Below are 14745 nucleotides of genomic sequence, written 5' to 3' on the forward strand. Positions count from 1 at the left end.
ACACCAAATGTTGTCCCTCTAGCTTGTCCACACCAAGAACACCTATGGTAGCCCTTGAACAGCCTCTAAAGCTTTTTCTATTAATTAGAAATTCAAGTTCTGCTTTTTAAGAGATTAGAGATGTAAACAGGACACTAGAAACAATTTCTAGTGTTCTTAATTCAAGAGATTGATGGCTAATCTCTTTGAATTGATGAGAGATGAAGAGAAATAGCTGGAGAGGCTCAAAGTGGCGTGACAAATGAGAGGAGAGGCTGCTGGTTGTTTTTTCTTTTCATAACCACACTTAAATAGCTAGGTTAACACATTAAACCCTAGCCACATGTCACCTTTTGATTAGCTCTAGGTTTAAGTGACCCAATCACATTGTGCCAAGTGTCAAACCTATATTTAATCTTGATTTTAATCATCTTACATGATTAAAAACATTTGGCAAGCTTATGTGTAATCCCATGTGTCACCATCTCATGGTGCCACGTGTCACACTGCAAAATGACCAAAATGCCCCTGTGTCTTAATTTTGAGTTCTTAACCCAAAATAATTATTTTCTTCTTCTAATTAATTTATATCAAATATAAATTAATTAATTAATCTCTATTAATTAATTTCTCATCAATTAAATTCATATTTAAACACTTTAAATATAAATTTAATTTATACTACACATCCAATAATCTAGATTTGGTTTCAAGTCATGCTAGGGACTTTGCAATTTAATTGCAAACCAAACCTATTTAATTAATCAATTAAACTCTTTAATTAATTAATTAAATCATATTTAAATAGGTGATAACTTGTGTATGTGTGTGACTTACTAGGCTCATCACTAATTGGCAATGAGACATGATATCAACTCTTAATATCATTAGAACTCTTTCTTACCATAAATGATTTCTCTAAATCATTTTATGAACCTCATAAACCATGGTTAACACCTAGCATAGCATGCCATGGCCACCCAATTAGTAATAAGATTTACCTTAAATGAACCTATAATCATATGTTACCATGCACTAGAATCTCTCTGTTACAAAATCCCAACTCAAGCTGGAGTCATGGTTTATGTCAAACTCCATTTGCTATGAATATTATGTTCTCTTTTAATTCTAGTTCTTGATTAAAAGATTTTTCTCATCAGAAACTCTTTTCTGAATAAATCTATCTGTCCTGGCCAGGAACTTGAAACATCAAGAACAATTAAATGAACATAGGATTTTATCTCTATTTACTTAGAGGAACAAATTCCATCTTGATCAACACCTACCTCCATATATAACTAGTAGGAGCCAACACATGCCCATATACCCATACACAGTACAAGTATGAAAGCAGTATCAAACTCAAACTACCTATATACAAGATAACTGTGCTATCTCAGGTCTAAAGATTATATGCACTGTTATGACTTATGACAAAACATTGACAAGAGTAAACTCTATGTGCTTGTCATAAGTGTCACTGGTTCGGCCTACTTATCATTTATAAGTGCCTATCATGTTTGTTATATGGCATGAGACTCACCATTCCATCTTATTTATATCTCATATAAATAACTTGGGAACAAACATGAATACAACCTTTCTGGATAAGTCATGTCCTTATTATGAAGTATCCTCGATTGTGAACCTATTTATCATACTTTGTGCTAGAAATATTGTCACTCATATTCTTAACAACTTAAGAATAATATTTCTAACAAAATATCAATGGACCTTTTCTATTACACATAAATATATTATGTAAACGGAAAAGTGGAAATGCCTTTTATTAATAAAATTATGTACAAGATACATACTAAATGATATGCTCTAGGGCATACTACTAACATAGGAAACCTGGTAAACCTGAGGCAGCTGGTCCATCACTGAGGCCTGCATCTGAGTCGCTGAGAGGCCAGACACTAGAATACCAGCCAGGGCTTATGCCATCAGAGCTCAGGAGGAGCAAGATGCCCCAGATGTCATCAGGGGTACGTTTTCCCTCTACAACACTTCTGTACATGCATTGGTGGATCCAGGATCCACTCATTCCTACATTTGCATCAAACTACCCATAGAGAGGGGAGTTCTAGTAGAGGAGAGTGACCAAGACATTCTGGTCACTAATCCATTGGGCCACAGTGTGGTAGTGAACAAAGTGTACAAGGGTTGCCCGCTAAGGATTCAGGGGTATGAATTCTTGGCAGACTTGATTGAGTTGCCCTTCCACGAGTTTGACATGATTTTGGGAATGGACTGGTTGTCACGTCATCAGGCAATAGTTGATTGTAAACTGAAGAGGATTTCTTTGAAAACTCCTGGGGGTAATGAAATCATAGTTGTGGGGGAAAGGACAGATTTCTTGTCCAATGTCATCTCAGCCACAGTTGCAAGAAGAATGATGAGAAAAGGCTGTGAAGCTTACCTAGCACATGTGGTGGATACTAGGCAGGCTAAGCTAGATCTGTGTGACATACCCATAGTAAGAGACTTCCCAGATGTATTTCCTGAAGAGTTGCCTGGTTTACCACCAAAAAGGGAAGTCGAGTTTGCTATTGAGGTAATGCCGGGTACAACACCCATTTCTATTGCTCCTTATAGGATGGCACCCACTGAATTGAGGGAGTTAAAAATTCAGTTGCAAGAGTTGCTTGATAAGGGGTTCATACGCCCCAGTGTGTCACCATGGGGAGCTCCGGTGCTATTTGTGAAGAAGAAGGATGGAACCTTGAGATTGTGTATTGATTACCGGCAGTTGAATAAAGTAACCGTAAAGAATAAATATCCATTGCCCAAAATTGACGATCTGTTTGATCAGTTGAAGGGAGCTGGTGTATTTTCAAAAATTGATCTTAGATCAGGGTATCATCAGTTGAGGGTAAAGGATGCAGATGTGTCAAAAACTGCATTCAGAACCCGGTATGGGCACTATGAATTTCTAGTGATGCCGTTTGGGTTAACAAATGCACTAGCAGCATTTATGGACCTTATGAACCGTATCTTCCATCCATACTTAGATCGGTTTATAGTGGTCTTTATTGATGATATTCTGGTGTATTCCAAGATCAGGGAAGAACATGATGAACATTTGAGGATTGTTCTGCAAACCCTGCGAGAAAAGAACCTGTATGCTAAGTTGTCCAAGTGTGATTTTTGGATGAGTGAGATCTCCTTTCTTGGACACATAGTGTCAACCGAGGGGATTAGAGTAGATCCCAAAAAGATAGAAGCAGTGATGGAATGGAAGCCTCCTAGAAATACAACTGAGGTCAGAAGTTTCTTGGGGCTAGCTGGATATTACAGAAGATTTGTGAAGGGGTTCTCTCTTATAGCTGCTCCAATGACCAAGTTGTTGCATAAGAATGTGAAATTTGGCTGGAACAACAAGTGCCAAGCTAGTTTTGAGAGGCTAAAGGCTATGTTGACAGAAGCACCAGTGTTAACACAGCCAGTGTTGGGAAAAGACTTTGTGGTCTATAGTGATGCCTCGCATAATGGGCTAGGATGTGTATTGATACAAGAGGAGAAAGTGGTCGCCTATGCTTCCAGGCAGTTAAGGCCACATGAACAGAACTACCCTACTCATGACCTGGAGTTAGCAGCAATTATCTTCGCACTGAAGATATGGAGGCACTACTTATATGGTGAAAAATGCTATATCTATACGGACCACAAGAGCCTAAAATACTTGCCAACCCAAAAGGAGCTCAACCTCAGGCAGAGGCGATGGATTGAGTTCCTGAAGGACTATGACTGTGTGATTGATTATCATCCTGGGAAGGCAAATGTAGTTGCTGATGCCTTAAGCAGGAAGTCCATCACAGCTTTAAGATCACTCAATGCCTATCTGTCCTTAGCTCAGGATGGAGCTATTTTGGCTGAGTTACAAGTGAGGCCAACCCTGCTACGGCAGATACAAGATGGGCAGGGGGCAGATGAAAAACTAATGGCAATTATGGCTAAAATTCCTGAGGGGAAGGAAACTGAATATGAGGTGAAAGCAGATGGGTGTCTATACTACAGAGGAAGAGTGTGTGTACCAGATGATGGGAAACTGAAGACTAATATTCTGAAAGAAGCACACACTAGTGTTTATGCTATGCACCCGGGGAGCACAAAAATGCATAATGATTTGAAGCCTCATTATTGGTGGCCTGGTATGAAGAGGGATATAGCTGACTATGTGACTAAGTGTTTGACATGTCAGCAAGTTAAGGCAGAACATCAAATTCCATCGGGTTTGTTACAGCCTATAAACATACCTGAATGGAAATGGGACCGGGTCACTATAGATTTTGTTAGTGGTCTACCCCTCACCCAATGGAAGCATGATGCAGTATGGGTGATAGTGGATAGATTGGCAAAGTCAGCACATTTTCTGCCAGTTAGGACTGACTACACACTGGAGAAGCTAGCAGAATTGTATATCAGTGAGATAGTTAGACTGCATGGAATCCCACTTTCTATCATATCTGACCGAGACCCAAGGTTTACATCAAGATTCTGGAAGAAGTTGCATGAATCCTTGGGTACACAACTCCATTTCAGCACAGCTTTCCATCCTCAGACAGATGGGTAATCAGAAAGAGTAATCCAGGTAAACAACTGAAACCAATTGAACTAATACAAATATTGAACTGAAATGATAATAATAACATGAAATATATGTCAGGTCCTTGAGGATATGCTGATGAGTTATGTCATTGAGTTTGAGGGAAGTTGGGATAGATATCTTCCACTGGCAGAATTTGCTTACAACAATAGCTATCAAGCTAGAATCCAAATGGCCCCGTATGAAGCACTGTATGGGAGGAAATATACAACTCCCGTGTGCTGGACTGAATTGGGCGAAGATAAGCTGGTAGGGCCAGACCTGGTGAAACAGACTGAGGAAAAAGTGAAAATAATCAAAGCTAACCTGAAGATTGCCTCCGATAGACAGAAGTATTATGCCGACCTGAAGAGAAAAGAGATAGAGTATACAGTTGGTGATAAAGTGTTTCTCAAAGTCTCACCATGGAAGAAAATACTAAGGTTTGGAAGAAATGGTAAGTTAAGCCCTAGGTTCATTGGCCCATATGAAGTCATTAAACGTGTGGGACCAGTAGCCTACAGGCTAGCTTTACCACCAGAGCTGGACAAGATCCACAATGTGTTCCACGTGTCTATGCTAAGACGATACCGCTCAGATCCTTCACATGTCATCTCCATGGAAGAAATTGAAATACAACCGGATTTGACATATGAAGAGGAGATTCCACTGGTGAAAGTGCTTTGGAAGCACCACAACACCGAGGAGGCAACTTGGGAAAGTGAAGAGATGATGAGGCAACAGTTCCCTCAACTGTTTGCATAAGGTAAATTTCGAGGACGAAATTTTTATTAGAGGGGAAGAGTTGTAACATCCTCACTTTAGCTAGACTGTACAGTCTACTGTTCTGGTAACCAATGTCGGTCCGGGCAGTTAGAATGTTTGAAATTATAAATAGACTAGAGTGAGGAGTTATCAAGTAACTAAATAATGCTCATAAAAATCAAAGAAAAATTTTAGAAACCAAATACACTAAGGTTAAACGAGCCGAAACACCAAGGATGGTTAACCCGAAAGGGAAGTGACGGTGAAGGCCGTTAGCAGCCCTAGACCAAGGGGAAAATTATAAAATAATTATTGAGACTCCGGAGAAGGGTTATTAAGGTTCTTATGGCATTAGAATGCCAAGAAAATACTTAGAAAAATTTTTCTATCAGTTCACACAATTTTCGCTTGATAAGCCAAACGGAGGGCTTTTTGGTCAGTTCGTCTTCAGAGATGATTTTTGACCAACTTGTCCATTTATGTAAATGAATTATATGACATAAAATATGAATAAATGTTGTTAAAAATTTAATTGAAATTAAATAGACAAGAAATGGTGAGAAATTGAAAGAAAATGGAATAATGACATCATCATGACGTCATTAAAATTCTCCCAACCAATCCAAGGTTGACACATGGCCTAAGCTAATTTAAAAGAGACTTAATGGGCTGGAAAATGAAGAAAAAAAAAATAGAAAGCTTCTCCCACCTTCCTTACCGTCACCCACCTCTTCCATAGCTAAGCATATTCAAGCTTTTCAAAGCTTGATTCACCAATTTCTACCCAACAAAATCATAACCTAGCAACACAAAAAAGTGTTCTTACCTCTTGGCAAGTCTTTTGGGAGCAAAAAGAAAAGAAAAAGAGGAACCCTAGCAAGTGAGAAATCTCACTCCATAAGAGGTTAGTGACCAAAACCTTAAATTTCAATTTAATTTCATGTTTAAGCACTATATTGGTGATTAAATGACAAAGAAACTTGATGAAAGACATTGGTATGCCATCCCTTATTTTTGGCAACCATGGTTAGGGTTTGATGGTGTTGAATTTAATGAAGTTAAAAGGGTATTAGGGCTGCCCACAATATGTATTTGCTAAGTAGATTGATGAAATAAAGTGAAAATGCATGAGTTTGAAATTGTTGAGTTAGGGTTGAAAAATGAGACTTTGATCTTGTGATGATGGAAGTAGGTTTTAATGGTCAATTAGTGACCATTTGGTTTGGTTTGAACCAGAAATGAAGTGAATTGGGTTGTGGGATTTGAGGTTGGAGTGGCTGCCTTGTGTAACCTGCAGGTTTGGCTGTGAGTCCAGCCTGTTTGGACAGCCATAAATTGAATTGTAGAGGTTCAATTGGTGTTTGGCCAATTGGACATGAAACTAGACACATAATGGCACAACTTTTGATGAAGAAACCATGCCCAGAAAATCGAACCAACTTGACCAAAAGCTTGCCCTAATTCGGGCGACCTGCACTCTGCCTGGGCAAAATGGCCAAATGAACAGTGTTTGGTCATTTGGCCATAACTCAATGTAGAAAGGTCCAATTGACCTGCAATTTTACCAGCAACAAGGTGACATATAGACCAACAACTTTCATGAAGAAACCTGACCCAAATTATGACCATAACCTAGTCAAATTGCCAACCAAACTTGAGTCACCAAATCTGGCAGAATCAGTTTTGCCCAGAATTTTGGAATCTGCCCAATCCGGCCAGTTATGGTATTTAGGCCATAACTTGAGCTACAAAGCTCCAAATGGAGTGATTCAAAAAAAGAAATTCATCTAGACAAAATAAGGAACAACTTTCATGTTGATCACTTTTCCAAAATTCCACCGCAAAGATGACTAATGGAACAGTAAAAACAAAGCATAAAAACTGAAATTTTTGTCTAATTATCACTAAGCTTAGGGATGGTATTGGCAATCAATACCAACAAGTTAAAAATGCAAAATGTGGTATGTTGATGATATTTAAATTAATTTACCTATTGCCAATGAAAAAGTCAACATTTTAGTTGACCAATAGAGTGAATAGTAATCATAAAAATACAATTTCAAAGAATTACTTAAATGAAAAGTACTAAATGCCCTAGTAGGCCTAATGTGATTGGATTGGATAGGTTGGCATGCCACTAGGGTTCTGTTAGCAGTACTGCGTATGGCTTCATGCCATTCTGTGTTTCATGGCTTCCCATGCCATTCTGTAACATAATAGCCTTTGGCTATGATATTGAGTTGTTATACTTGGGTTTAATCCCCGATAATTATTACAGCTTATTAGTTGTTCTGTTGCACACCGGGAGACACAATGTGACCGATGGTGTGCTGGTCCAAGGTACTTAGTAGCGATGCGGTTTACCGTTTGTCGATCCGATTGACTAAATTAGGTTACTCGGGCAATGTTAATAAATTTTACCAAACTTAAATCGAATAACACTGCAATAAATATTAGAAACTAAGTCTACCCAGAAATGTAAATATTCATTCTGCATATTTTATTTTAATTTATTTTATTTTATTTTATATTGTCACCACTACGCAGAATTGCTTAGCGCGTCGCTTTTGCCACGTAGCAGTATCGAGACTTAGTGGGAGTCCAGCAGACCGCATACTGGGTGAGCTATCATATCTGCACTCAGAGTTCAGAGTCACCTCACATTGCAGTGCATTTGGTAGGACATTAGGCCATCTGGGATATTTTGATATTTTGCCATTTTGTATTTTGTAAACTTTTATTATGTACATTATAAACTCATGTAATCATATTTTTGCTGTAATTATCTATGAACTGTGTTCAGAAATAAATATGAGTGTTTCTCATTGAATTTGGTATGATATGAAATGAATGAAAATTTTGAGATATTGAAGTGAATTGAGAAATTGTTGAGAATATATTGGAGGTTGATTGAGAATCAGGTGATGATATTATTGGGAGTGTTTTTCACAGGTTCAGAAGAACTGTTTTTCCAATTTATAGACGGCACTCTGCCAGATTTTCTATAAAATTTGTGGAAAAATTTAGTTTTATAAAAAATTATAAATAAATGAATTAAAAACGATTAATTGAAATTGAAACATGAATTGGTGTTCCGACACACTGAGTGGCATAACTTGCTCGGCTACACTGTAGACGGGTAAGGGGCGTCACAAATAAGGTTTACCTTAAATGAACCTATAATCATATGTTACCATGTACTAGAATCTCTCTGTTACAAAATCTCAATTCTAACTACAGTCATGGTTTATGTCAAACCCAATTTGCTATGAATATTATGTTCTCTTTTAATTACTGTTCTTGATTAAAAGATTTTTCCCATCAAAAACTCTTTTCTGATTAAATCTATCTGTCCTGACCAGAAACTTGAAACATCAAGAACAATTAAATGAACATAGGATTTTATCCCTATTTATTTAGAGGAATAGATTCCATCTTGATCAACACCTACCTCCATATATAACTAGTAGGAGCCAACACATGCCCATATACCCATACACAGTACAAGTATGAAAAGCAGTATCAAACTTAAACCACCTATATACAAGATAACTGTGCTATCTCAGGTCTAAAGATTATATGCATTGATATGATTTATGATAATACATTGACAAGCGTAAACTCTATGTGCTTGTCATAAGTGTCACTGGTTCGGCCTACTTATCATGTATAAGTGCCTATCATGTTTATTATATGGCATGAGACTCACCATTCCATATTATTTACATCTCATATAAATAATTTGGGAACAAACATGATTACAATCTTTCTGGATAAGTCATGTCCTTAGTGTGAAGTATCCTTAATTGTGAACCTATATATGATACTTTTGAAGGATCGGAAGCGTGAAAAATACAAGTTTATACCATTGAATTCAAAAATTTTCACCTAGGGTTACATGCATCATGCAAGATTTATTTTTATCTATTTGATTTCAATGATAAACAATATATTAAAACTCTTTTAATATGTTTTTGGATCTGTATTTGCCATTTGAGATTTTAAAATTAATCAGATTAATTTTAGAACCCTAGATTAAATCAAGAACGATTATACTAACCTCTTGATGCACTGCAGCGTGTCTGTGCCTTTGAGATTCATCTTCAGGACACCAGATGTTGTCCCTCTAGCTTGTCCACACCAAGAACACCTATGGCAGCCCTTGAACAGCTTCTAAAGCTTTTTCTATTAATTAGAAATTCAAGTTCTGCCTTTTAAGAGATTAGAGATGTAAACAGGACACTAGAAACAATTTCTAGTGTTCTTAATTCAAGAGATTGATGGCTAATCTCTTTGAATTGATGAGAGATGAAGAAGAATAGATAAAAGACCTCAAAGTGGCGTGACAAAGGAGAGGAGTGGCTGCTGGTTATTTTTTCTTTTCATAACCACACTTAAATAGCTAGGTTAACACATTAAACCGTTGCCACATGTCACCCTTTGATTAGCTCTAGGTTTAAGTGACCCAATCACATTGTGCCAAGTGTCAAACCTATATTTAATCTTGATTTTAATCATCTTACATGATTAAAAAAACATTTGGCAAGCTTATGTGTAATCCCATGTGTCACCATCTCATGGTGCCACGTGTCACACTGTGAAATGACCAAAATGCCCCTGTGTCTTAATTTTGAGTTCTTAACCCAAAATAATTATTTTTCTTCTTCTAATTAATTTATATCAAATATAAATTAATTAATTATTCTCTATTAATTAATTTCTCATTAATTAAATTCATATTTAAACACTTTAAATATAAATTTAATTTATACTACACATCCAATAATCTAGATTTGGTTTCAAGTCATGCTAGGGACTTTGCAATTTAATTGCAAGCCAAACCTATTTAATTAATCAATTAAACTCTTTAATTAATTAATTAAATCATATTTAAGTAGGTGATAACTTGTGTATGTGTGTGACTTACTAGGCTCATCACTAATTGGCAATGAGACATGATATCAACTCTTAATATCATCAGAACTCTTTCTTGCCATAAATGATTTCTCTAAATCATTTTATGCACCTCATAGACCATGGTTAACACCTAGCATGGCATGCCATTGCCACCCAATTAGTAATAAGGTTTACCTTAAATGAATCTATAATCATATGTTACCATGCACTAGGATCTCTCTGTTACAAAATCCCAACTCAAGCTGGAGTCATGGTTTATGTCACACTCCATTTGCTATGAATATTATGTTTTCTTTCAATTCCAGTTCTTGATTAAAAAGGTTTTCTCATTAGAAACTCTTTTCTGTATAAATTTATCTGTCCTGGCCAGGAACTTGAAACATCAAGAACAATTAAATGAACATAGGATTTTATCTCTATTTACTTAGAGGAACAGATTCCATCTTAATCAACACCTTCCTCCATATATAACTAGTAGGAGCCAACACATGCCCATATACCCATACATAGTACAAGTATGAAAGCAGTATCAAACTCAAACTACCTATATACAAAATAACTGTGCTATCTCAGGTCTAAAGATTATATGCACTGATATGATTTATGACAAAACATTGACAAGAGTAAACTCCATGTGTTTGTCATAAGTGTCACTGGTTCGGCCTACTTATCATTTATAAGTGCCTATCATGTTTGTTATATAGCATGAGACTCACCATTCCATCTTATTTATATCTCATATAAATAACTTGGGAACAAACATGAATACAATCTTTCTGGATAAGTCATGTCCTTATTATGAAGTATCCTCAATTGTGAACCTATTTATGATACTTTGTGCTAGAAATATTGTCACTCATATTCTTAACAACTTAAGAATAATATTTCTAACAAAATATCAATGGACCTTTTCTATTACACATAAATATATTATGTAAACGGAAAAGTGGAAATGCCTTTTATTAATAAAAATATGTACAAGATACATACTAAATGATATGCTCTAAGGCATACTACTAACAATCTCCCACTAGCACTAGAGCCATTCATTACAATACTTTAGACCTATCTTCTCAAGATGTCGGTCTAACTGAGTCTGTGACATAGGCTTAGTGAATGGATCAGCTGGATTTTCAGCTGATGCTATTTTCTGCATGGCTACATCGCCTCGCCCAACTATTTCTCTGATAATGTGGTAGCGCCTTTCTATATGTTGTGATTTCTGGTAAGACCTTGGTTCCTTAGCTCAGTAAGATCGCTCCATTATTGTCACGATGTAGTGGGCTGGCGACTCAATGGAAGGAACTATTGTAAGTTACGCCACGAACTTCTTTATCCAAAGCGACTTCCTTTGCGACATCGATGCAAAGAATATACTCACACGTAGTGGAAACTGCGATGTGCTCTGTTTGGAACTCTTCCAACTAACTGCACCTCCATTACAAATGAACACATATCCAGAGGTAGACTTTCTATCATCGATATCTGATTGGAAATCAGAATCAGTATAACCATCCAATTGCAAGTCTCCACCTCCATAAATCAAGAATAAATCCTTAGTTCTTCTCAAGTACTTAAGGATATTCTTGACAGCTATCCAGTGTTCCAAACGTGGATTGGATTGATACCTGCTAGTCAAACTAACAACATATGCGATATCCGGCCTAGTACACAACATTGCATACATTAAACTTCCAATAGCCGAAGCATATGGAATCCTGGCCATCTTATCTCTTTCTTCAGGTGTCTTTGGAGACATCTTTTTAGAAAGGTGGATACCATGTCTCACTGGTAACAATCCTCTCTTGGAATCAAGCATGTTAAACCTCTTTAACACCTTTTCCAATTATAGACTTTGGGATAAACCAATTATTCTTTTCGCTCTATCTCTATAGATGCGAATCCCAAGAATATAGGTTGCCTCCCCTAAGTCTTTTACGGAGAATTTATTTGACAACCATACCTTTATAGTCGTCAACATACTTGTGTCATTACCCATCAATAGTATGTCATCCACATATAAGACAAAGAAAGTGATAGCACTGTCACTAACCTTCTTACATACACATGGCTCATCCTCATTTTTGATAAAACCAAAGGATTTAATGGCTTCAACAAAACGGATGTTCCAACTCCTCGAAGCTTGTTTCAACCCATAAATGGATCGCTTTAGCTTGCATACCTTAGAACCATCTTGGGATTCAAAACCCCTAGGTTGTTCCATGAAAATGTTTTCTTCAATGTATCCATTGAGAAAAGCTGTTTTGACATCCATCTACCAAATCTCATAATCATAGTATGCAGCTATTGCTAATAAAATTCTAATTGATTTAAGCATGGCAACAGGCGAGAAAGTCTCCTCATAGTCGATTCCTTGCCTTGGCGAAACCCTTTCACTACTAGCCTTGCCTTATAGGTCTCTACCTTTCCATCAGAACCAATTTTCTTCTTGAAAACCCATTTGTTTCCTATAGGTACAATACCTTCAGGTGGGTCAACAAGATCCCAAACTTGATTCTTATATATGGAATCAATCTCGGATTTCATAGCATCAATCCATTTTGAAGAGTCTATATCTGATATAGCTTCGTCATAAGTAAGTGGATCATCTCCATGATCTACTTCTTCATGAGTAGACAACTCTTGTTCTTCTTCATGAAGAAAACCATATCTCACTGGTGGGTGAGGTACCCTGGTTGTTCTACGAGGAACAGCTGTAGATGTTTCATCAACGGGTGTAGGTTGACTAGATGGATCTATATCCATCTGATCTGTTGGTTGGTCATAATTCTCCAATTCTAACTCTATTTGCCTTCCTTTGCCTCCTTATTGAACAAACTGTTGTTCAAGAAATGTGGCATCTCTACTTATCACAACCTTTTGTGAAGTAGGCAAATAAAAATAATATCCAAAACTATCTTTTGGATATCCAACAAATGGACCTTTTTCTGATCTGGTCTCCAATTTATAGGTGTTCAGCTTTTTAATATAAGCTGGACAACCCCAAATCTTAACATGCTTAAGACTTGGTTTTCTTCCATGCCATATCTCATAAGGTGTGGAAGAAACTGATTTTGATGGAATCCTATTCAGAATATACAAAGCTGATTCTAATGCAAATCCCCAAAAGAAGATTGGCATATCAGTATAGCTCATCATACTACGTACCATATCCAATAGGGTACGATTTCTCCTTTCAGATACACCATTCAGCTGTGGCATTCCTGGAGGAGTCAGCTGAGAAACAATGCCATGCTCTCTCAAGTATTCATCAAATTCAGTACTCAAATATTCACCTCCACGATCTGATTGAAGAGCTTTAATACTCTTTCCTGTTTGATTTTCTACTTTAGATTTAAATTCTTTGAACTTTTCAAAAGATTCATGTTTGTATTTCATCAAATACAAATACCCAAACCTTGATTTATTATCAGTAAAGGTAATAAAATAATGAAAACCCCCTCTAGCCATTTCTTTAAATGGACCACATACATCACTATGTATTAGCTCCAAAATATTTTCAGCTCTTAGCCCTTGTCCAACAAAGGGTGATCTAGTCATTTTGCCCTGAAGGCAAGATTCACAAGTTGGAGTAGGCTCAGAGCCCAATGAGGATAGAATCCCCATTTTTTCCAGTTTTGCAATCATATCTTCTGCAACATGACATAACCTTAAGTGCCAAATATATTTTGAACTTGAGTTGGTTTTCACCATGGCATTGCATTCTTTTAGATCACTTGCATTCAATTTGTGTTTGTCATTATTATCCAAATAATAAAGACCATCATTCATATAACCCGAACCAACATATTTATTTCCAAAATAAATATTGTAAACATCATCTGTGAACTTAAATTCATAGCCATTTCTAGTCAAACTAGATATAGAAATGATGTTCTTAAAAGCATCAGGTACATACAAAATATTATCCAAACACAAAACATGTCCAAACATGTAAAAAGATTTAGATCCTATGGCTAAAGCTTCAACAGTTGAGCCATTGCCAATCCAGACTCTAATATCTTGACAACGCAAGTCGCCATCTTGTTTGCTAGTTCTGCATATCATTAGAAATGTGAAGCGGCACGATATCTAAAACCTAAGCTATAGATGAACTATGAGTATCATCAGAATCTAAATAACAAGATATGGACATACCTTCTGAAGGTGTATCCTTCTTGTCCTTCAGAGAAGCAAGATACTCTGGGCAATTCCTTTTCCAGTGCCCATCCTTTTGGCAGTGGAAACACTTTCCTTTGCCTCCATCAGCTTTAGTCTTCCTTTTCTGTTTAGCTATTTTCTTGGAAGGACCAGGAATCTGAGATTTCTTTTTCTTATTGCCCGTCTTCTTGTTGGACTTTCCCGCAGAAGAAGATGCAACCAAAGCTACCTCTTTTCCTTTATTGCCTGGCATATTCTTTTGGGCAATAACCAGCATGTTGAGTAAACCAGCTAAGGTGCATTCCTGTTTAGTCATATGGAAATTTGTCACA

Source organism: Hevea brasiliensis, chromosome 3 (genome assembly GCF_030052815.1).
Source record: "Hevea brasiliensis isolate MT/VB/25A 57/8 chromosome 3, ASM3005281v1, whole genome shotgun sequence".
In the NCBI taxonomy this organism is placed as follows: Eukaryota; Viridiplantae; Streptophyta; class Magnoliopsida; order Malpighiales; family Euphorbiaceae; genus Hevea; species Hevea brasiliensis.